The sequence below is a fragment of the Orussus abietinus genome, unplaced genomic scaffold, assembly GCF_000612105.2.
Source record: "Orussus abietinus isolate OABI.00-Male unplaced genomic scaffold, Oabi_2.0 scaffold41, whole genome shotgun sequence".
In the NCBI taxonomy this organism is placed as follows: Eukaryota; Metazoa; Arthropoda; class Insecta; order Hymenoptera; family Orussidae; genus Orussus; species Orussus abietinus.
In genome coordinates, this window is record NW_019394496.1 from 330,078 (window position 1) to 352,903 (window position 22,826).

Sequence of the window (22,826 nt, forward strand, 5' to 3'; positions counted from 1 at the left end):
CTTTCAGACGCGTAGAATCTTTTGGCTTCATCGCGATGTTTTGTATATTTCCTCAGAAAGATATGCCCTGGAAATGCTTCGTTCTTCCCTGAAACGATTCTCCCCGGAAAAACGCACACGCCTTTCTTCACTCCACGCTCGTCAGATTCTGCGACGTCTTGCAAATCCGAGTAAAATTGAACGACTTTTTACGTCTCCTCCTAACTTGCTTTGTCCCCGTTAAGTTCTCTTCCCTCGACGTGTTATAAATTCGTATCAGTATAATTTCTTTGGGAAATTTCCTTCCTTCGCGAATAAATTCCCACGATGACGCAAATATCTCTTTGCAGACGTGTATATTTTATATATATATATATATCGGATGATTTTTGGTTTTAAATTTCATTCTCGATTGAAATTTTTCAAAGAGGGATGATCATCTTTTAGTGAAAGGATTTTACTACTACACTTGTATCTATTTTCGTCTCTTTCAAGTCTCGTCTTTCAGCCCCTCGCTGTACCTCTTCTCGCGAATCCGTTTAAAATCATCCACCTCGGATTTCCCTCTCCAAGAAGGAAGGGAAAAACGGCCCCACCGGGATCGGGAATGATCTCTGAAAGAAAAAGGGGGAGAAACTTGAGGAAAGCGAGGCGGTGGACGAGCACGAAGTCGGATCTTGTTAATCTCAAAGAGCCTTCGATGGGTGGAGGACCTTATTAAGATCGGTCTAAAGATACTCGATTCCGCGAAAGATCATCCCCAGAAGAAACACCCCTGATTCGTCCTTCTCTCCTGGCAACTCGAGATGGAGGGTCGGGTGGATTCGAACGAGGCTGGAAAATAATCATTAAAGGATGAAGGTTCCTCCCTTAGGGGTGATTTTCGCGGAGCCCTTGCTAATCTTCTTATCGGAATATCTCTGTAGGAAATTCTTACAAATTTGTATACATTTAGTATATCCGTAATATTACTTATGGAATTATTTTGTATATCCTGGCGCAAATACTACACGCGGTATGAGCGTCAATCAGAAATATACGGAGCTTCAGAAATATGCTGCATGAAGCTGTAAGGGCGCGTCTTGGACATTGATGCGCTCTTTAAAGATTTCCCCGATGCGTCTCGGTATTTGTCGAGTGTACACATACACGTACACGGCCAGGTATGTACATAATGCGTACTAGCCGTGGCGAGAGAGTTGAGTGACAGCCGGGCTAATGGACCGTCTCCCTCTTCTCGCCCCGGCTCCTGACGACCGGACGCCATTGTTGTCTTCATATCATCCCCGTGACGGCTTCGTATACTATGAATCCACCCCCGAAGCTTTGCACCTCCGGCGGCCCCTCGTCTTGTCCTGGATTTTTTCGAATTTCCTTTTATTAGCTCGACGCCACCGTGGAAATTGGGGAGGGAAGCAAGAAAAAGGGATGAGTACAAAGAAGGAGGGCGCGGAAAGGTGGAAGAGGTAGAGGGTTGAATTGACAGAGGGTAGCGAGAGAAGAGGGTAATAGAAAAGGAAGCAGATCCTTTCCCGACTTAAATAGAGATTAATTATGAGACACTAATATATGAAACTCCTCCACCGACGATAACGTTAATCACCAACAACGAATGCGTCCTTTAAGATTTGTCCACGCCATCAGTAATTACGGAAATATATCGGGCGAAGAAATTAAACGAGACGCATTCCACACAGAAATGCAAATAATAACTTTATTCAAGTGACACCATTAGGACAAGATCCTTTTGTGAAAGGGAGTGTTCCATGAGATCCCGAGGATCGTTTCCAGGTATTGGTCCATGGTAGACGTTCACGGTTTTATTTATTTGTCTGGTCCTAGGGAGCCTAAGTGCGGAGTGTTTGACACGAGCTCGTAATTTAACAAGCGTCGACGGAGATATATAGAGAAACTTACATAACGCAACACATATCGACGAATAGGGGAGAATCAAACGAGAAGTACCAGGAGAGAAAAGCTCGGCGTATCCGAGAGGGAGATCGCAGGAGAGAGAGACCTCGAGTGGATCACCCCCGGATTTCTCTTGAATAATGAGGTTGAGGGTCGTAGAGGGAAACGAAGGAGGTCGGGATACTTAAGGCCATGTAAATTGGTCGGAGGTGACTTATCCTCGATGTCCAGGACTGATATATACCATCGCGGTGTCGCGGATCGACTTCAAGGTCTGCGGCTCTCGTCGAGGTCCACCGTATTCGAGGTCTACTTTTCGGTCCAGAACCGTGTCTCCTTCCCCGAGAGGTGACGATAAGCCAGAAAGCGGACATTGTTCCGATAAGGACTCCCCGCAGGACCTCTTGGCAGGACAAGATCCAAATCCAACGATCCTTTGGACGCCTACGGTGTCCGCCTCTATCTGGGTATAGGCGTTGCCTCTCGCCAGGACCATTTGTCCACCATGAGTTTCAATCAAAAAGACGATCAAATGTAAATTTCTGCGAAAACTCTGGATTTGAAAACCATGATTTTGTTATATGACATTTCGTAACTGGAAAGGCTTTGTTTGCAAAATTGTATACGCAGCGAGAGAACTTCGCCTCTTTCGGGTGAATCGACGCCAAAGAAGTACGTTCAAGCTTTCAAGACCGCGTTTGGACTCCTTGTGCATTGTTTACATCGATCACTTGATACATGTACTAAAGGGGTGGATTTATCAAATTGTCAGAGTAAACGATCTTCCATCGTCTTGGAACGGTACGCTGGAAATGTGCGAATCGTACCGTCTTAGTAAATCATTGTTTATACCGGGAGTTTGATAAAATTACTCTTTTAGTGCACGTCCCAAGTGATCGGTGTAAACTAAGCCTTGGATTAAGTTCTAAGATCAGGGCAATCGAGTCGGTCCATCTCTGACGAACTACAGGTTAAGATTAATAAAGTTTCGGTTATCTTGAACCCAGTATCCTTACATAACTTGTTTCCTTAGGGGGGGGGGGGGGCGGACTATCGGAATTATGTCTCGACGCGAAGGGAGGAAAGGGGTGGCCGGCCACCATGCCGATGGAGACGACCCCTTCGTCTTCTCGGGCGTCCCTGTAGACCGTGGAACGTCACCGGTCCCGAGTTATGGCAGGAGTTAGTTCGGACAGGGCTTAGGCACCTGAGGTGAGTTGCGAGACGCGAGGGTGTCGTCAAGGGGGTTGCGGATGCAAAACTCGAGGGAGGGTGGAACGACTCGGCTCGACGGAGGGGATGCGCCGAAGTGCGCCTGCGCGCACGCACACCCTCACCCACGTGGGTGGCGATGCACGTGGTCGAGACTGCACGCATACGTGCAGAAAAATCGCACCCTCGCGAGGCCGCCTAGAGATGCGTGAATATAATGAGAGAGTGGGCAGAGTGCAGGGTTGCTCGCAAGGAAGCGAGAGGGGAGGGACGAGACGGAGGGGGTTAGAGAGCAACGGATGAGGAACGGGAGCGGAGATGAGGAGTAAGGGATGCGCCGAGGGAGAGAGAGAGAGAAAGGGACGCGGAGAAAGACGGGGAGAGGGGTGCATGTACCGTATATGCAGGGGTAATGTACTGTTCTCACCTCCGACAGGCCCTCAGGGCTTCCTCGGATACTCCTACGTGGTGTACGTCTATGTGCCATCACGCGGGTGCTCCGGTCCATACGTACCACGCGTGTCGTCGGTACCTGGATTTACATGTGCACCAGAAACGCTTGGCTCGCTCATCAGCTTGTATCATATTCTGCCGTAGACTCGACCTCGTGTCGCGCTCCAAAACGCAGCGATAACCAGTCGCCCCTAATCATCGCGTAAGCGAGAGGCGTAAGCTCTCTTGACCTCGAATCGCGTCGGCGAGAAACTCCCATAGATGAACGGCTTTTGACCCGAATCGAATAACGGCACTTATTAAACGCGAATTTTAAGACAAGATTCACCTCCACATAAAAATGAAAAGGGATCTCTCGCTCTGAGTTGCCCCAAAAATCGATATGCCTCAATGACCTCCCGGCACTGAAATTCTAAACGTTGGATGACGGAGGTAGGAGATGATACCTCGAGGCGGCCGTTCGTTTGTAATTTACAAGATCGACTTGTACCGGGTACCTAATTTAGCCCATCTCGGGTCTCGCGTCAAACGTCCCCATGGCGACAGCTGCAGCGTTGCAGTTCCCGATTTCGACGCATTTAACGCCCTCCATGGCCCAGATCCGGCATTCGTCGCGTCGCGGCTCGAGGTCTTAATCCCCCAAAAAAATGTTCCGGACTTCCCCTTCGACGGCGGGAATTAAATCGGACAGGCGATTGATTTATCGACAGGCGGCTGCCGCGGGACGCGGAGAAGAGGAGCGTCCTAACGGGAGCACGCAGGTGCATAAATTATATGTGCGGCCCGGAAATATAGCTCTTCGGATCCGCGGAAAAGGCTCGACGGGGTAAATCGCAAGGGTTGCCGGGACTAGGGGTGGAAGAAGAGGGAATCCGCGACAAGGGTCGGTGACAGACAGTGACGGGCACCACTTTATCCGCGACACGGTTCTGCGCTTACCGAGGCCACCTCCTCCTCTCGCTCCTCCAGCGACGTCGCCATCGCCCACCCACGACTGATCAAATCTGATCCGATCCGATCTCGGCCGATCTGATCTAATCCGGTGTTACTCACCTCCGGTAACCGCGCCCCGGCTCCTCCAGCCCGGAATCGAAACAACTCACCCGGCGATTCATCCCCGCATCAGTCAGGGAGGGTGGATTCAGCCCTGCCATTGGCTTCGAGATCCGGATCCCTCTTCAGGGTACCCTGGCCCCAGGACTCCCTTCCCGGTGTTCCTCCTCGCGTCTTACGCGACCGCAAAGCGATTCCGTTATCCTTACAAATTGGTCGCCTTGGATTCGCTGCCGGAGGTCGGTTCGTTGCCTTTGGAGACCGAGATGATCTCCCTGGACCAAGGGTGCTCCATGGATCTCGGGAAGCTGGCCGATTTCGGAGATCCGCTGGTCCAGCCGGAAAGATGAGAGGACATGGCGCATCTTTCGCGCCCACCCACGATGTCGCGCGATTCAATCCGAGCTGCGCTCTCTCGTTAGCCTAGTCGATCCGATATGGTTCTAGTTACCCTTTGTAACCGTATCCTGCTTCCTATATTCCGGGAATAAAGTAATCTATCCCTTGTCCCTTCCTCGCTTTACTAGGAAACTATGAATTAATATCGAGAGGTATCCAGTGCGTAAAAATCCCATCGTCGAATTTTTGCCCTCAGACATTCAGGGCCGTTGGATCGTCCTCCATCGATTCAATACCGTATCGTTAATTTAGAATTAGATTTAGATTGGTTAACAAATCAATTCGACTACGCTAATGGAACGAGCGTACTTGCGCTAGAATCGCGCGATCCTTCGCGCCATCATAACCTCTCCGCCAAGGGTAGACCTTTGTGGTCAAGACGCTCGTCTCCCTCCTTCGATGTTTTAGAGGTCTCTTTTTTAAGGGCGCCCCTCTGTCGCTCTCGACTCCTATGGAAACCATCAAGTCGCAAACTTTTCCAAACCTTCCGAGAAGGACGATTCATTTCTTTAGCGCTCAAGCCTCGCTTTCTTAATTTCGGCCCGTACTTGATAAGAGACAATTTGTCCTCATATTCCTTCGCTGCTTTTCCGAGTTCCTTCTCAGAAGTACTTCTCTAGGAGTCCATTTTGCAGTCCCCACCTACACCTCCATGACTGCATTAACTTCCCTTTCTATGTTCCTTTGCTCCCAATCGGCTACATTACAAAATGCAGATTGTTTTTGCTCTCAACCTATCCTCGGAGACCCTTCCAAAACTCCGCCCTTTTCAAACTTTCTCCGAGGTGTCCTTATCCGGAGATTTTCATCGCCAAGGCAGAATTTGTTCATCCTACGAAAAAAAAAGAACTTTCTCCGGCACCGACGCGACTAGGCTTTCAACGGGAACTCTTTCCCTCGGGTCGTAATATACAAACATTGTCGCACAGTTCCCTGTTCCATGTACGCAAATAAAAATTCATTATTACACGGAAATAGTCGCAGGAGTTATCGTTAAAGTTAGCGCGATATCCGTCGCACTGTAGTCCACGGAACAGCGGTCTTTCGGGTTTCTTCCTGCTGAAATTTATCACGGCATCGGCGATTGCGGAGTAACCGTGAGAACTTGGGCGTAAAATGCAGTGTTAAGGAGTCCCTTGCAGAAACCGGTTGGGAGGCAGCCTCGTCGTTAGGTCCTCCTTCTTCAAGGATAGGCGGAAGAGACGCTTTCGCCATAAGCAAAAGGGTCGGGCCCTAAGAATTTTGAATATTACATAATGTAACGCAGCCCGCACTCTCCGAGCTTCGTTCCAACGAGATTCCCTTCCCTCGGTTCCTGCTGCATTTTGCTCTATCGCTTTGGGACTCCTCGGAGCGTCTGCAGACGTCTGCCAATCCTGGCAGCGACGGGTCTCGAGAAGGACGTCGCTTTTCCCTTTCGTTTCCGTCCCTCCGTCGCGACGCCTCTCCATTTCTTCGGCAGGGACGCGATTCCCATCTGGGAAAGCGCCGGTAAAACGACAAGCCGTTTCCGAATAGGAAATATTCCAAGTGAAAAGGTGCTATGTCTTCCGCTAGGTCTCCCGAAAAACATAGGAAACCCTAAGGAATAGATAAAGAGGAGAGAAAAACTGCCACGTCGTTATTGGAAAGGGCCAGGTGGTTAGATTTATTTACAGAAAACTCGGTGGTTGTACGTACTTTTGGAAAAATCGAAGATCGTTCCGTTTCCCTAATCTCTGCTTTTTCGGCTCGGATCAGCCAGGCGTTTACATAAAAAGATCGTTTATGTAAAGCGCTGCAAATGCCCCGCTCTCGTACTTTGGGCGTAAACAGAGAGGGCGTCTCCACCAGCGACTAATGACGTTTGCCCCGAAGGCGGCACTTTAGCATTTACTCTAATATACCTGGACACGTGTAAAAGGCGTAAACGCGTGTTCGTTTGTCGGCACGCATTCGGGGATTACTGGTAACCGCATTTAGTCATTAGACGGGTTCTTATTCGCGGCGCCCCGGAAACTATCGATTTTGGAATCCGACATTTTGTGGAAGAAGCGCTCACTATGTTTATGTCGAGCGTTTCCGCTGGAAATCCGTGCTAAACCGACCTGAAAAGCTTCGCCCTCGCGGAAATCGTCTGCACGCATCGCTGATCTCTCAAGGGAAAAGGGTGTGTAGCTTACGGAGGTTCGCACCCCTGAAAACGTGTCTTTATTCCCTTGACTGACGCGATCCTACGAGTTTCAGCCTCCCTTGGTTTGTTTAATTCAGGGTGCGAAGGGTTCCGAGCAATGGAATACTCCACCGTGTACGAAAACTTGGAGACAGCTTACGAGAGACTCCAAAAGACGGATGGAAGCGCCCTTTGCACCTGCAAAATTAAACCGAGGACGTAATTGCTCGAAGTACTATCCAGAAATTACCCTAGTAAATTAAGATGCAAAATAATTAAGCAGCTGTAAAATCGCGGATCCCTTTTCCTGTTTCACGTTCCTGGAAACCGAGATATTGATGTGCAATCACGTTCATTTTTTCCGAAAAATATTTTACGTTCATGACGACCCTACACTTTCCTCCATATTAAATATGTACATACACAAAGGGTGCATCGGAAACGCGCCTTTAAATGTTTAAATGACTTCTGCGGGACATTTACAAAAGTTAAAGGAGACTTCTCGGAAACTTTTAGATTTTTTCCTGCCATTTGCCGCCGGTTTAACCGATCGTTTCGGAGTGCAGCTTTCAAGGACCTCCCTTAATTCGCAAGTCCTCGGCAATTAATTCGCACACCGCGACACGTTTCGGCGGTGCGGCCTTAACGAAGTATTAAAGGACCCTCGAGCTGAGAGGCGGAAGTTCAGGGAAGAGGGGCAAAACGCGTTTGTCTTTAATAATTTATTAAGAGAAGGATCGAGGGAGGCCGGCTGCATTTCGTAAAAGTTCTCTGATAAAAAGGGAGTTCCTAAAAAGGACTGGCAGGAATATCGGAGGGAAACGCGAACCGATGGACGGAAAATCCTTAATCGGGGGCCCCGAGTGTTGGTTTTAAGTTCAATTTGTATCTCCTAGAAGCTGGAGGCTCCCGACGAAGCGAAGACTCCGAGTAGTTTCTTAAATAACACCCTCTCCTCGTTCTCAGTCCTCCGTCCCGCGGTTTTCTCCCTCGAACGACATTTAAGGATTCCGAGAGGTAGAAAAAGGCGACGGGAGCCTGGCTTATGCCGCATTAAGCTTAAATCTTCTCATTCCATTTACATCCGAAGATACTTGACCTCCATTTCCGCCTCGGTTGACTTGTGGCTCCGCCGGTAACGTCGCTCTCGTTTCACCGACTCTCTGCAGAAATTTATGACGCGATGCAGGGCTCGTGTCTTCCGTCGACTGGTCCTCGAGGTTCCTGAAAAGCATGTCGCGAATGGCCGAAAAACTATTCAGAACCATTCAGCGTTTAGGGAACTGCCAGATTCGCTGGGCACTTCAGCCTCCCACGAAAAAACGCAAGAGCAGTGGAAAAGAAAATAGTAAAAAATGTAACAATTTATAATTAAATGCGGACAATAAGAGAGAGTTCGGCATGCCACGAAATAATCACGTCGCGACCTTTCATTTTTTCGTAAGTTTACCTCTTTGTTATTACAGCTAACCGCGTAATGACGACGAAACACTAAATATCCTTTGCTTAGGAATTTGTAATTGTCATGGTCGCGGCTTTATTTCATACGGAAGTATTGCTGCAAATTGGCTTGTTATCGGAGCACATTGCCCCAGCTCCAGATAATTACGCGCGATTGTAGCGAATCGTGTCGCGGGTGGCTCTTCTCTGGGAAGTGTACAATGCACTTGTTTTATTGTTCACCAGCACGTAGGACGTTGGTCGTCAATTAGGAAAACATGGTTACTTCGAGTGACGAGGATGCATCGAAAGGAGTCCTCTTGAAATTGCGTTTACGAGCTCTTCCTGCAGTTGTTACTCAGTGGAGCTTTTTAATTGTTATTAAACTTTTGTCGAGAGTCAGATATTGAATGCTGCCGAAAACAAGTGGGATTTTAACGCAGGGGTAGAATTTAATACCGGCTTCTTGGCATTTAACTTTTCGAGGAGCCGTCAGAACGACGCAAGACAGAAAACCACTTAAACCCAATTTATGTGGGAACGCAGGCAGCTGACTTTAATGTAGCGGAAAGCCTGTTTCACCCTCCTTTCTTTTCTTCTTTCAGTGTCAGGGAAATTGATACGATATCCCCACTACCCTTCGATGAGCAATCGGGATTGGGTTACGTCTCCATCCTTCGCAATTGCGTGCTTGTTTTAAGTATTGTTTTCGCGTTTTTGCCGCTTGCTTCGTTCCTTGTCGTACTTCGAATCGGAAGCGTTTCTCTGACTGCGACATTAGGAAATCCATTTCTACATTGCGAGGCTTTTTCTTCTCCCTCGAAAATGCACGGCGCGGTACTGATACGCTAGGCGCGAGCTGCATCCCGATTGCTCGCGTGCATTTCATTCGTACGCGGGGCCCTTTGTAACACATATTTTCTTTTGTTACAGGTAAGTGCATTCGAAGTCGAGCATATCTAGGATGGAAAGGGACGCGTCCTGTACGTGAGTACGGCTTTATTAAAATTTCATCATTGCGCGCAACGCCCAAAGTCAATGGTACGCGCGCATCAAGCGAGTATTTCTTTTCCGTCTCGTAGGAAACGAGGAGGAAAGACATAGTACGGAGAGGGAGGAAAGACTCGTGGGAGAGTAAAAAAGTCTGCCGAACGAGGCAAAAAACGCAATTCTGTTGCGTTAGGTCAGGCCCAAATTGGAGGAGCGAGGGACGAATCGTCCCTGGAACGCAAATGCATATCCGGTCCAAATGAGATAGTATCAGTTCCTGGAATTAAAATTGATGTCTTCGAAAGGTATACCTGGTAATTGATTCTAATTAAAATGGTCGTCTTTAGCGTCGGCTGGAATTAAAATTCGGATGATCAACTTGAATTTTTAATAAGGCATATTTTCATACAGAAATTCCAATTTTATGTAAATTAGGAACATGGGTCTTAACGAAGTTCCGGCATGGCGCTCTCTTATTTCTTGGGGTAATTTCGGTTATTGACCGAGTTCTAGTTGGCTCATGAATTAATCCGCGATTCTCGGCAGTACATCGATGGACACAAGGCGCCTCGCAAGTTGAAGCGGAATAACGAATGATTATTACCGCCACCGGCGTAGTTGGTCGGTGCATTGCTAGCCACGGGTTACTCGACTGGAATCGCGAGTTTAGTCTGATAGAGTTGTCCGGAGAGCAGGTCGCAAAGTCACTTCCGCCGAGTTTCCCAGTTGGCGCGATCACACCTCTTCCTTATGGGTGGTCCATTGCAGCGGCGTTGCACGCAAACGCAAGCGAATGCAAGCGGATGCAGGCGGACGCGAAATGGAACCGCACACAGAGGAACGAGTGGTTAGAAGTCGAAACTCGTCGGGGTCCCACTTGTCCGCGACATCTCGGACTAATTATTATAATTCCCGTAACGATAATCGCGCGTTTCGAAGTCGTACCGCCGGTGGTACCGAGGAAATTAATTGTGGCCCGTCGGCCAACTCGTTAACCCAGATTCCCAACGTCTTCCGTAGAACGCTTATTGCATTTTATATAGGCATTCAGGGTGTCCCATTTAGCTCGACCAAGCTAAGTAATTGAAAGAAAAAGGAACCTTTCCAGGGAACGAAAGTTAGAAAATTAGATGCACGAGGTGGCAGTATATACAGCGGTGTATGATATACGTTACGTCAAAATTACAAGTTCCTCCTATTCAAAGCGACGCAGGAAATGAAATTTCTTCGCATAACGTCCGAAACTTTACGAGCGGCCATGAAAAGCCTCCCCGAAGCTGGTGCCGATAATTAAACGAACGAGGGCCCGTCAACAATATTTCATAAATTTTCCCCTCAGGGATTAATAGAAGAGCGATAAAAATAAAAATCAGAAGCAAGGATAGGTCGATACTTGGACGAGTCGTGCAGTAGCCTGGAACGATGAGGACAAACGATAAGTGATTATCGTGTTAAAATACGGCGGAAGTTTTAAACTTCCCCCATTCATTAGGGGGCGTAATTAATTAATATATGGCTGTCCGTAATTTATTACCAAAGTCTCGCGGGGGTAGTGAGAGATTTTCTTTGGGGGCGATCGGCTCTTCAGGGGAAATGGCCCCGAGGTACGGAGACAAATGCCCCGTTGAAACGTGCAAGCGATGTCACTTCCGGTGCGAGATGTCCCTGCGTCTCTAATGCGACGGTACCGACGAAAAACGTAACAAATTGATGCTATTAGGAACCGTGCGATGGCCGCTAAAAAAGGGCCCCTGCCATTGACAGCGGGCGGACTCGGAAGCGGCGTGGCCGGGCATTATGTCGCCCGACATTAATCATAACTCTGCATTATGTATGGGCCTTTTTGGCAAGCTGAATGGATGGACAGCCAGACGAATGAGTTTATTAAGACCCGAGAACCGCTCTCCCAAAGACCCGGTGGTAGATAAAATGCGGCATTAAACACTCGTGACATCGGGGAGAGAGGCGAGCCTCTTAATACTATGTAGAACGGAATTAGTTACGGCGCGGCGAACTTCGGAGCACTTGTATTCGTGGGAAATACATTTTTCTCCGCGCGGAAGCTACCCTTTATCCAGACTTTAAACTGCAAAAAGTAATAACAACCGATTTTATCAAAAGTGGAGAACCTTGTCGATTCGACCCGCTCTCTCTAACCTAAATCAAGTTCGCTGGTACCCGACCTCATTTGGTCGGGAGAATTGCATTTCTGTTAAGCCAATTATACGAGTTAATTTCGAAATTCCTGCCACGGTACATCGATACCGCGCCCCAGTTTGATCGAATTAATATTTTGATGGAATAATTCCTCTTGGGTGGATTCCTATCGGCGGAACGATCGGTGCACTCTTCGTCGCCCGGTCCTTTCTTCAGGGTGGGAGGGTCCTCTTGGCAACTACCTCGGTAATGACGTCGTCGGATCGAAATCCTCGGGCGAGGGTTCCGGGACGAAATCATCCGGTCGTCGAGGGGCGTCGGATTTCCACCGGGACGTGACGCCCTGAGATTCTTTCCGCAGATTTCCTCGGCAGAGAGAGCTCCGGTAAGCATAAAGGTGCGGAAGGATCGTGGAGTGCATCTCGATGCACCCACTTGACCCACACGCGATGTCTCGTGTGCGACACCGCCCGATGGTGTATATCCGGGGCCGCTCGTCGACTATCGTTTCGAGTTAAGGTGTCGAGATTATTGAGGACCGAGAGGTGCTCGTCCCTCCCGAGAACTCCTCGCATAATCGCACCTTGATGATGTCGCGACGGAGAAGGAGTTAGGAAGGGAAAGGAGGACCAAGAGGAAGGAGCCGAATTCGAATTCAGGAGGAATCACGCCGACGACTGCTGGAACTTTATTTTTCCGACCTGCCTCAACGATGAAATGAGAGGCGCCAAAAGGAGCAGAGAGACTGCCGCAAAGGACTTGAAGTAGCGCCGCCTCGGAATCGATTCCTCCGGAAAAGACCCTCTTCGAGGCTTGTAAGAGAGTTGCCGATTTAGTACCGGTTTGGTGGCTTCCGCAATTTTGGGGGAAAATGAAAAGTGGAATGGGACTTGGAGTGTGAAAATAAACGACTTTCTCGGGGTAGTTTGGGGTAGGGAATCTGTTGAATAAGAGTCGAATGAGATACCAGAAGGTGAGGATAGGTATTAAGGTGCTGATAGTTGGGTGTTACTTTTCATTATCTGGAAGGCAACTTTCGTTTTTCGGTTTTGTTTCCATTTCTCTCGTACATCTAACGATGCTTTACAGGTTTAGTAACAGTTGTTAACGTACGCCGAGTTCTTTAACTTTGGCAACTTTTTCGGACTCAATTTGGACTCTCTGCTCGAATTTTCGCGCACATTTAACTCCTATGACGCGAGATAAATTTTCCGCAGGCGGATGCTGAAATTTGTCCGGAAACCCTTCTCTCGCGGGCGTGATCCATTTTTGTCGAAAAGTACCCATGAAATGCGGATTATTGAGATTCAAATTATTTCCACTAAGCGGAAGTTCAAGTTCTGCAGAAAATTGATGCGATTCAGGATATACGACTCGCGGGGCACGATCGATTAATTGAAATTACAGATTCGTCGAGGACGCTACATGACGTATCCGGAATAATACCAATTCCAAATTTATTCATTAATGAATTAAACGCCCTCCTCGTTCCTAAAAATAAGTAACGATCAATCGTGGCGCATTCTAACGCTCCAATTTCTTACTTAACTAACTTTCACAACTTCCTCATATAAAATCACCCTTAAAAAGTGTAATCGCGCTAGTGACACATTTTCGGTATTTCGGAAAATGGTTTGACATCGATCGGGACACCCTGGGACAATCCAGACCGAGAAACGAGATTGAAATTTTTGATTGAAAACGAAGCCGGTTAATCGAGTTCGTATCAAGTGCAATAAATGAATATGCACGAGGGGCGGTATGCGCGAAAGGTAGAAAAGGAGATGGAAAGAAGAAGGAGGAACAGGTAGAGGCACCTTTGGACGATGACATCTCTGGATTGGTGTGGACTTTCGCGGGTCGAATTTATCGAAAAGGAAGAGTAATGGCCACCCGAGGGAACGGGCGGGGCGGAGAAAGGGCAATGACAGATAGGAACGAGGGCGAGCGATCGAATTGGAGCGCAAAATAAAATATACTCGAGAGCCGGGGCGTAATTGCGAGCTCGGAAGAAAAATACAGGGCACCGTTAACGGAGGGTTAAGCACGCCGCGGGCTCGATCGGATGTGTAAGGTGCGCAGGGGAGGACATTACTCGAATATCTGAGACGTGGAACGAATGAATGAAGGAACGATCAGAACAAGGGCCGTCGAACGCCGAGGGAACGGAAGCACCGCGATGCAAAAGTACAGCAACTCGCATTAACGTAGTCCACCGGCAATAATTCTCCCCCTGATAACCAGCATACCACCTAAAACCTAAAGATCCATAAATTAATTCCTTATCGTACCTCCTCCACCTCTCTAAAAATGTTGAAAATATTTACAAACTTACCTCGACTTACGTGGAAGCAGGCCCAAGCGTTGTTTTCAAAATTGCAGCAAATCGGTATCTCCCTTTTCCAATTAGCTTTCCAACTCGAGGCGAGATCTCTGGAACCGCGTACCTCCCAGTACCTAGTATATGGCAGAATTAACGAAATTAGCGCAGATTGCGAGGGGTATCTATGCGCCCATTCCCCGTTAACGGTGGGCATGGAATGCATTTGTAAGGCTCAACTAGTGTTACCGGCAGGACCGGGCGGACAGGCTAGCTCCTACTACCATTATTTCAAGTTACTGTACGAAGGGCAAGACGAAGGAACGCGCCGATAGGGTGGAACGGGTAGTTCGCGTGCCTGGGCGTGAGTTCACCAGGTTTCCGGCTGTTCGCATGATTCGAGCCCACTTGTCGTAAGCTCTGGTCTCGCACCTACGCGTCCCGAGACGCGAGACGGGCTCACGGCCAAAGAAGCGCGGGTCTCTTCGCCGACTTTAACGGAACTCACCAGGGCGCAAAGGCTAATCGCCGCTTGAATTAATTCCACGACTGGGAATGGCTTCTACGAGCACGCGGGAGTTCCGCACCAAAGGCCGCTTGGTCTGGGTCTAGGCTAACGAATGCACGTCATGTCGTCCACGCGAGACCATTAGCCACGGTATCCCTGGATAACGTCGAGAATTAGAGCCGACGGGATGTTTGGATAGGTTGGATTGGATAGGATAGGATGAAATGTCTAAGAAATGTGGCTAAAGGAAAATTGTACCTTCATGGCATCGTACAAGCTGTAGCATAGTGCAAAAAAGGTAATTCTATAGATGTTAGGGATGATGCAACGATGCTTGGCCAATTTTTTGGTTTGAAAATGAATTGATTCTGGCATTTGGATTGAACGTGTGACATATTTCGTCTGGTGATTAGAACAATGGCTACTCGATCTAGGCGTAGGGTACCGAATGAACACCATGGAGTCCACCCGCGACCATCAGCCATGGGTATCTCTCTGGATAACGTCGAGAATTCGAGCCGATAGGATGTTTGGATGGTTATGAAATGTTTATAAGAATCGTTGTGGAATGTTTAGATAATTATGAAACGTCTATAAGAATCGTTGTTAGCCGAGGTAAATGATGCCATTGCTTGTAACACCGTATAAGATGCGACATAGTGGAGTGGTATTCGTGTAGGTGATGACGATGGTACAATTATGTTTGGCCAATTTTTTGGTTTGAAAAAGAATTGATTCCGGTGCTTGATAGAACGGGTAGAATATTCCGTTTGGTAATTATAAATCGGAAATTGGATCTCGTTCTCTCGCCCGTCTCGTCCATCGGGATGCTCGTTTTCTATTGTTTCTTTTCGGTTCCTGCCAGCGGAGGGGAAAATTTATTCCTGCGGGGGAAATTACTTGACCGGACAGTCACGGAGAGGCGATTCCCTCGAAAGGTTAACCGAGTGTCCAGGTTAAGGTCCTCGACGCGTTAAGGATGCCGCTTTCATCTTACCTCGATTACCCCGGGGAATTGCCGCGGAAACAGGACCTTAACGTTCCGGACGTGACGTCTCGACATCCGCTAACGATGGATAATCCGATTGATCCAGACGTCTGTTCCGGCTTGGGAGGGAAGGATGTGCGACATTGGTGCTAGAAGTTGCACTTTTGAATCGCAATTCCGATCCCAATTATGGCTCGAAATTGGCCCACGCTTCGACTGTTCCTCGTTAACAGTTCGTCTGTATCTGGTTTGGCAGGTTCTAAAAATGACAAAAATTGTGAATCCAAGGAATACTTTTTAAATCGCGTTAAAAAAAAGCTGTTCAACCACTATTTTTCTACTATTTTCGTTCTGAGAATCAGCAATCCGCTCTTTGTCACTTCCCTACGAATTTGGTTTCCCAAATTTCAATACTTAGAAAATGCTTAACTCGTGCAATATTCTTCTAACCGTAGAATTTTTCGAACACCGTCTTGCAGGTTACCTTATTTTCGTGCCGAAACTTTAGATTCCTCGCTTGACCTGAAATCAATATTTTACAAGTACTATCGTCCTACAACAAACCGTAGGAGCAGCAGACGCTGCCATGTAGATACCGTCTATCGATATGAACTATCTAAACGTAGCTCTACAAATGTTCAAACGATTAACGCCACCTCTCGGTACAGGTTTCTACGTACTCCACAAAATTGTCTGCACCTTGAAATGACTAATAAATACTCGGGGCCAATTCCCAGCCGAAGAATTCGCGACGTTGGCGGCTCGGTGCATCGTACTCTAATGCCGAGCTGCATCGGCGAGAGCAGGTCCCTTTCTCTGTAAGCACCGCAGCCGCATGGCGCTTCTGCGCCGTGCGGACTTTCCCCTTCTTCTGGTGCAATATGCAGAAGCCGCTGCACCAGCCGGTGCCGCCACCTGCCGGCGGAAGCTGGAACTCCGACCTGCCGGGAATAGTTTTGTCCGGCGTCTACCATCTATCTTCTCGCTCGCACCTTTCCCCATGGGCTTCTTTTTCCTTTTTTCTTCCCCCCGATCAGCGAAACTGCAAACACAGTCTGGCTCTTCCTTTTTCTCTGAAGATAGCAGCCGAGGTCCCGGCTCTTAGCGTTGCCTCAATTAGAATATCCCACTGTTCTATCCCCCGACCACTTCCAAGCACATCGTTTCCGCGAATGGCCGAATCGATACCTCTATATCCAAGATATACTTTGTTAATAAATCTTTCCGAAGTATCAATTACCCTGGCCACCCAGTCGAGCACTCGGCCGTTCGCTCTTAACGTCGCAATAATCCACGGAGACGTAATTATTTTGCTGATCGGTTAATTTTGTCCGAGCGAAATTAGTTCCAGCGTACAAGGGTGAATCCCCTCACTCACGACTATCTCGGCAGACCAGAACGCCCCATAATCCACGCATTCAGTCCTCTAAAACGAAGAACGAGAAGTCCCTCGTATCGTCCTAAACATTTCCCACCTCGCGATAAAACGTCTGACCCGCGGTCGTTAATTAATCATCTCCCCTGCCGCGCCCGAACATAAGTGCCAATCGGTTTTCCACTCCTCTGGCTCATCAGTGATTCGTCTAATGGTTTCCGCGAACGAGACGCGCATTACCAATCCCCGTATCATTTCGAGCAAGATACCGGCCAATTCAGCCCTGCGTCTTAATCCCGCCATTCATCCCGCGATCGCGCCGTTCCAATCGCACACCAGCGAGGAACCGATTACTCTTTCGATCGCTAAGTCTTTAATTCGCTGGATCGAATTCCCCGAAGAATGCTCGGAGATCCGACAGTCCCAATTCCGCGGATCTTGGAGTTGCAGCGAGCGACGCATCGAGGCGTTGCACTTGCAGGAGAAACGGCAAGATGGCGAAAGTCGTGGCGCATCCTCGCGGGTGAAGGGGGCTCCCTTTTCGCTCCCAGGGTAATTAATTGCTTCCTAACGAAGCGCATCGGGACGCGTCGAATTTCGAGATGTATCCCGATCGATCCCATCAGGCTCGTTTTGCTCGGCAACGGCGAAAGGCGCTCACGAGGGCCGCTTGAAATCGAATGGTCTTGGCTCCAGCCAAGATGGGGCCGTTTCCTACGTTTACTACCTTTACTACGTTTGCTTCGGCACGCGGGATATCCCGGCGATTCCGGCGGTGCATCGCATCGCGTGTGTCGTGCATCATCGCTAACTCCGCTCGGCTAACTGGCCGAGCGCGCTAACTACCGCGATAGCGGCGTGGGACGCCATAATGGATAGGAACTGACCATGAGAACCGTCGGACGTTCCTGGCCCATTATGGCACTTCTACACCGTGGCCGACCTCGGGTTCCTCCTCGCCGACTTCTCCTCCGGCATTCCCTCCGTACAAGTCGCTCACCATTAGGCCAACTCGCGGCTAAATTCTTCCTGTTCTCCCCGGGACCGCGCATCGCCTATCTTGAAAATTCTCCGAGGGAGGAGAGCCTGCCACCCAGATCGGCCCATTGATAGCAGATACTGCACGGTTGTTTATATACGTTCAGGGATCATTTACACATAAAGCGACGTCCTTTTGTGCCGATGCAATGGGCATCGGCTCCGACTTCGGCCGATGGAACGCTATGGGCGGTTATGGGTCACACCATGGATGTTCCGATTCTCGAGGCACTTTGACATGCCAAATAGACAGTTTCGTATACGGCTTTCAAATATTAACCAACGACGCGTCTGCGCAACATTTTTAAAATCCGTAAGAACTCGAGAATAGGAGCTCTGAAAAGTGTCCATGGAAAATAGAAACGTTTGTACCCTTTTTTGTAGAGGGTTGCCAATAACGTTTGGTTCTTACCGTGATTGCATAAACGGGAAAAATATTTCCAACTGTATGAAGCATGGATGTAACCATTTTATTATGACTGTGAATTAGTTTTCTGCGGGTAACTGCTCGGGGAATGATTTATGGTTATCTATGATTTCAGTGTTTTTTTGGCGTGAAGATGTTGTTTGCTCGATAGTTACTTAGAAAGTACGGATTCTGTGGTAAATGATCATCGGGGTTTGACTCGCGACAGAATTCTGCGTTCCTTCAAGGTATCTCCTGGCGTATCGTGCGACTTGGGAAAATTTTCCCTCGAGCTCGGATCGGAATATTCTACCTCCTGATATCAGCTGTTTATTTCGCTCCACTGCCCATTATAATAGGCCATTTACACATAAAGCGACGCCCTTTCGCGCTGCAACAGTAGGCATCGGCTGTTACGTGAATTGCAAGAGGGAATAAGCGATTGCAGATCTCCTTGGTCTCGTGGCTTAACAAGTTTCCTGCTTGACGACGTCCTATGATTTTCTATATTTAAGGGTTACCTATCGGTGGAAATTCAGAGAGATAATAATTGGTATTTTTTTTTTTATATTTTCAATGGTAGCAGACATCTACATAACTTAGGCCTCCACATGGTATTATACTTTCGCAACTTATACTTTCGAATTAAGCCCGGCCTTCGTTAAATTCATTCACACCTTTAATCCTGACCAGTGAGGCCTGCACGGGGGAGTCCTTCCGAGTCCTTCCTCTTGAAATCGTCCTGGATGGTTAGTCGAGACGCCAGGGTAGTCCAGAACCAGGATCGTTTAATCATCCCGGCAGCCGCGCTAATTGTCGGCGCGAAAAAAAGGCGGAGGTGCAAAAGCACGAGTGCTCTTAGCGTGTCTCTTTGAAGTCGCACGAATTAACCGTAATCCCGAGGTGGAGAACCGCCGGATTTAACGTTTTGGCTTTGGCCGGTCGTTTCCGAGTTTGATCCAAATAGCGGAAATCAAGAAAAAGGACGAAGACGGGGACGGAGGAATTTAACAGATTGCGAAATACTTCCACGAGAGCAGGGCGGGTAAAAAATGTCAAAGTGGATTCCCTTCATTTTTCAATCGTAACCTAGTTAAAGGATCGAGTCACAAATAAATGGATGTAATTATAAAATCGTCAAGAGTGACTTTTAATTATTGGTATTTCTCCTGCATTTAAATCTGCCTGAACTCTCATTTTGCAACTATCTTTAGATGTCCGAATTTTCCGTGGCATTTCAATCCGAAGTGAATTTCAAAGGTGGATTAAGACCGTTTGAATCGCGAGCTGATGACTTTCTCTCCACTTAAGCCTTTATTCTTGAGGGAGAATACGACGTCGACGTCGATCGCAACGAGGCGCGTATTATACATGCACGGAACGTTCTCGAACATGTACGTACTTAGAATAGAAATGTCAAGTGCACGTCGTCGGCGACGTCCCGTCGTGCTCTTTCATGCTTCAATACCTCTGCATAATCGATGTATCGAGAATTACCGGAGGTTGCATGTACCATTCGCGACACTTCTCTTCGATACAATCTGGGAAAAGTACTGCGTCGAGTACTTAAACGTTCACTCTGTTGGAAACGTTCTAAAGTGTCCTTACTAACACAAAAGAATATATCCTGAAAGTAATCTCGTCCTAGCTATTCGCGTAGTGGAATCAAACAATTTATCCCCTCCGACTTTTCCGAAAGTTTACCTGTATTCGACTTTAAGCAATTCCTTCTAATCCGGCAGCCATGTTTACCGAACTCCGTTAATCAGCAGCGGATGAAACGTATCCGGGATAAAGTTCCGCCGTTTTTCCGAGCTCCTCCTTTTCATGAAAAACTCAAGAGCAAACCGACGTTTTCCTCCCTTCGGCGACTCCGAGCTGGCTCGAGAGGAAACCCCCCCTACGGTGGTCCATAATTCAAGGGAATCATCGGTCCCTTATTGCATTTACTCTTCGTCTCCGTTACACATTAAGCCCTCCAAAATCCAATTACAGTGGTTATGCAGGATATTCATGAAATTTAGGAGCATCAAACGAATAAGCGACACGAACGGGATTATTTTAGGAATTAAATTCAAACATTCTGCGACGACGCGAATGCGGAATAATTTCATCTTATCCCCTTTTTTGCACCGCCCTCCTCCAATCCCGACGCAAAACAATTAGTTCCGCACGTTACCGGACTGACCGATATGAGCGGGGTCCAAAAATGGGAGAGCGATGGACCACTTGCGGAGCCCGTCAGATCCAATTTTTTTTTCGGGCACATCCTCTCGCCCTCTTTCGCGGGAACGATTGCCCCGGCATATGTCACGCATACCGGAAGGGTCAATGAATATTTTTCGTGCGTACTCTCCCACGTAGATCGACGGGGTGAGTCGCTGCCGGGAGCCGAAATACTCGGGGAGCAAACAGGGTTCGACCCTCTATTAAATTACTGGTAGAGAATACTTAATTACGTACACAGCGCGAAGGCTCGATCGTAGGTTGTGTGCGCGCGACTAGGCGCCGGCGAACAGGGCCTAGCCAAGTGGAAAATCGAGGATATATCCGAAACGCGGTGGGTGGACTCTCCAAAGACGCGAAGTCGAGCGTCGCGAGGCAAGCCAAATGTCGGTGTTTAATAATTAAAGGGAGGCTCCGATCGATCGGGCCGAAGGGGTTGTCGAGCAGAGGGGACGCGTCGGGCCTCGAAAACCATGGAGAAAATGCCGCGCCGACTCGCGGGCCGACGGGGGTGGCTGAAAGCGAGGGCGAAAACGCCGGGGTAGTTGACGGCCCGGCCAGCGACAAGCCGGCGAAGGTATTAATAATAAATGTAAACTCCTAACATCAATTTCTGCCTGTCTGCCTTCCTGCTTCCAGGCTGTCGCCCTTCCCGGCCCGGGCGCAACCCACGTCCCGCCGACGTCCGTCGAGGACGCCACCCTCTCGTTTGCTTACGGACCGACTCGATCGAGACACTCAAACAGCTCCTCTCGCTATGTGGAAACGGTGCCGGAATCGGGAACCTCGTTGCCCTGAACAAACTGCTAATTGATACGACCCGCGCCCCCGAAGAAGCTCCGATTAAGGGTGGAAAATTTCAAGATGACAGTCGACGTCGAACACGCTCTCCCGATTTGGGTGTCGATTTTGGAGTTAGGGAAGTTTGAAGTACCTCGAATTGTCGTCCGAGGGGTATCCTTAGATTTGTCTTGGTTATGGATTTTGGGATTCAGAACGAAAATCTTGTAGAAATTTATTTATGGAGGCTTCTCTGCTCGCATTCGACGCAAGTACGCGGGTGGCTGGGTCATTATCCGTAAACCGAGGACAGGAGGAGATCCTTAGCCCGATGGTGCGTCGAGGATTCGATCGCGCGAGGTATCGAGAGTGAATCGATCCGGAGATTACCACCCCGAAGAGAGGGCCGATATTGAGACGCGTGTATGCAAAACGGAGGCACTCGGTCTTCGGTAACGAGGCACGACACGGTAATAAGAAAGCGAAAAGGAGCTCCGCGTATGCCCGCGCATGTTAATTACCGACAATTACAAACCCAATAAATACGGTATTTATGGCTGGCCCGATCACTCCCGCTCCCCTCTCGGGAGAGTTATATAGTGTTCGCCGGCACTGCCGAGCCGCGCGTGTTCGAGAGGTGCGCCTTCTCGGCCGAGCTTTACCCTATGTAAATCCACGACTGGTGTAATATACGGCCATCTGCCCGACCCCCGGACGCACGTGTAATAATGCCTCCATTTTTTCGAGACGTGGACTTGATTTTCCAGTGACTTATGCGCCGCCTTGCGTCTCGTTGTCGAACGCGCGCCGGGTAGGCCGCGTCCCTCTCGATTCTCGATCTCCCAAAGACAGCTTCAAATGAAGAGAATTAATAACGCAGGAAATGAGATTACTATTGATCTTCGTTTTGAAAACCGTAATATTTAATACGACTAAGAATTCCTAGTCGTAAAATAATAATCGCGGGGGAGCCGCAGAAGAGGCGCCTATAACGAGCAGAATCGGAGAGGGGAGCGAGTATTCGTAACATGCGCGAACATACATTGTATCGCTTTTTAAGAAGTCGGGAAGTAAACTCGCTGCCGCGAGAAAAGATGAGCCGGAAGGCCCGATAAGCCTAAATGGACCGAGCGAGATGACACGGGTTACCACTCGTTCGCCGACGTCAGCCCGTTTCGGGGGAAACGGGGAAAATGAGCAAAAAGGGTGCTCGCGTAAGGCGAAAAGGATCCGAAGGACGTATCTCGCGTATCGTCGCTCCTGACGTCGGGACGCGTCAAATCCTTGCTCGTCGACGCGAGGCGCTCGTATCGGCCGACGAGCAGTCCAAAGAGACATAACTGGTTATGTATATGAAAGGTAGTACGAGCAACACATGTCGCGTATTAACGGGCTGTTCCATTAAACGGTTTGGCACCTATGTCCTTCCCGAGGACCCG

General features: G+C 48.7%; 1 protein-coding gene and 1 long non-coding RNA gene across 2 annotated transcripts in view; one reads left to right on the forward strand and one right to left on the reverse strand.

Moving 5' to 3' along the window:
* LOC105699938 (ephrin-B2) overlaps window positions 1–22,826 on the forward strand; it is a 755,377-nt gene that overhangs the window by 327,332 nt on the left and 405,219 nt on the right. The gene's annotated exons all lie outside the window — the stretch shown is intronic.
* On the reverse strand, window positions 13,290–15,802 carry LOC105699657. The gene is made up of 3 exons (XR_001104043.1): window positions 15,572–15,802; window positions 14,082–14,203; window positions 13,290–14,005 (listed from the first exon to the last, which is right to left on the reverse strand). It is a non-coding gene; the product is annotated as an uncharacterized LOC105699657 (long non-coding RNA).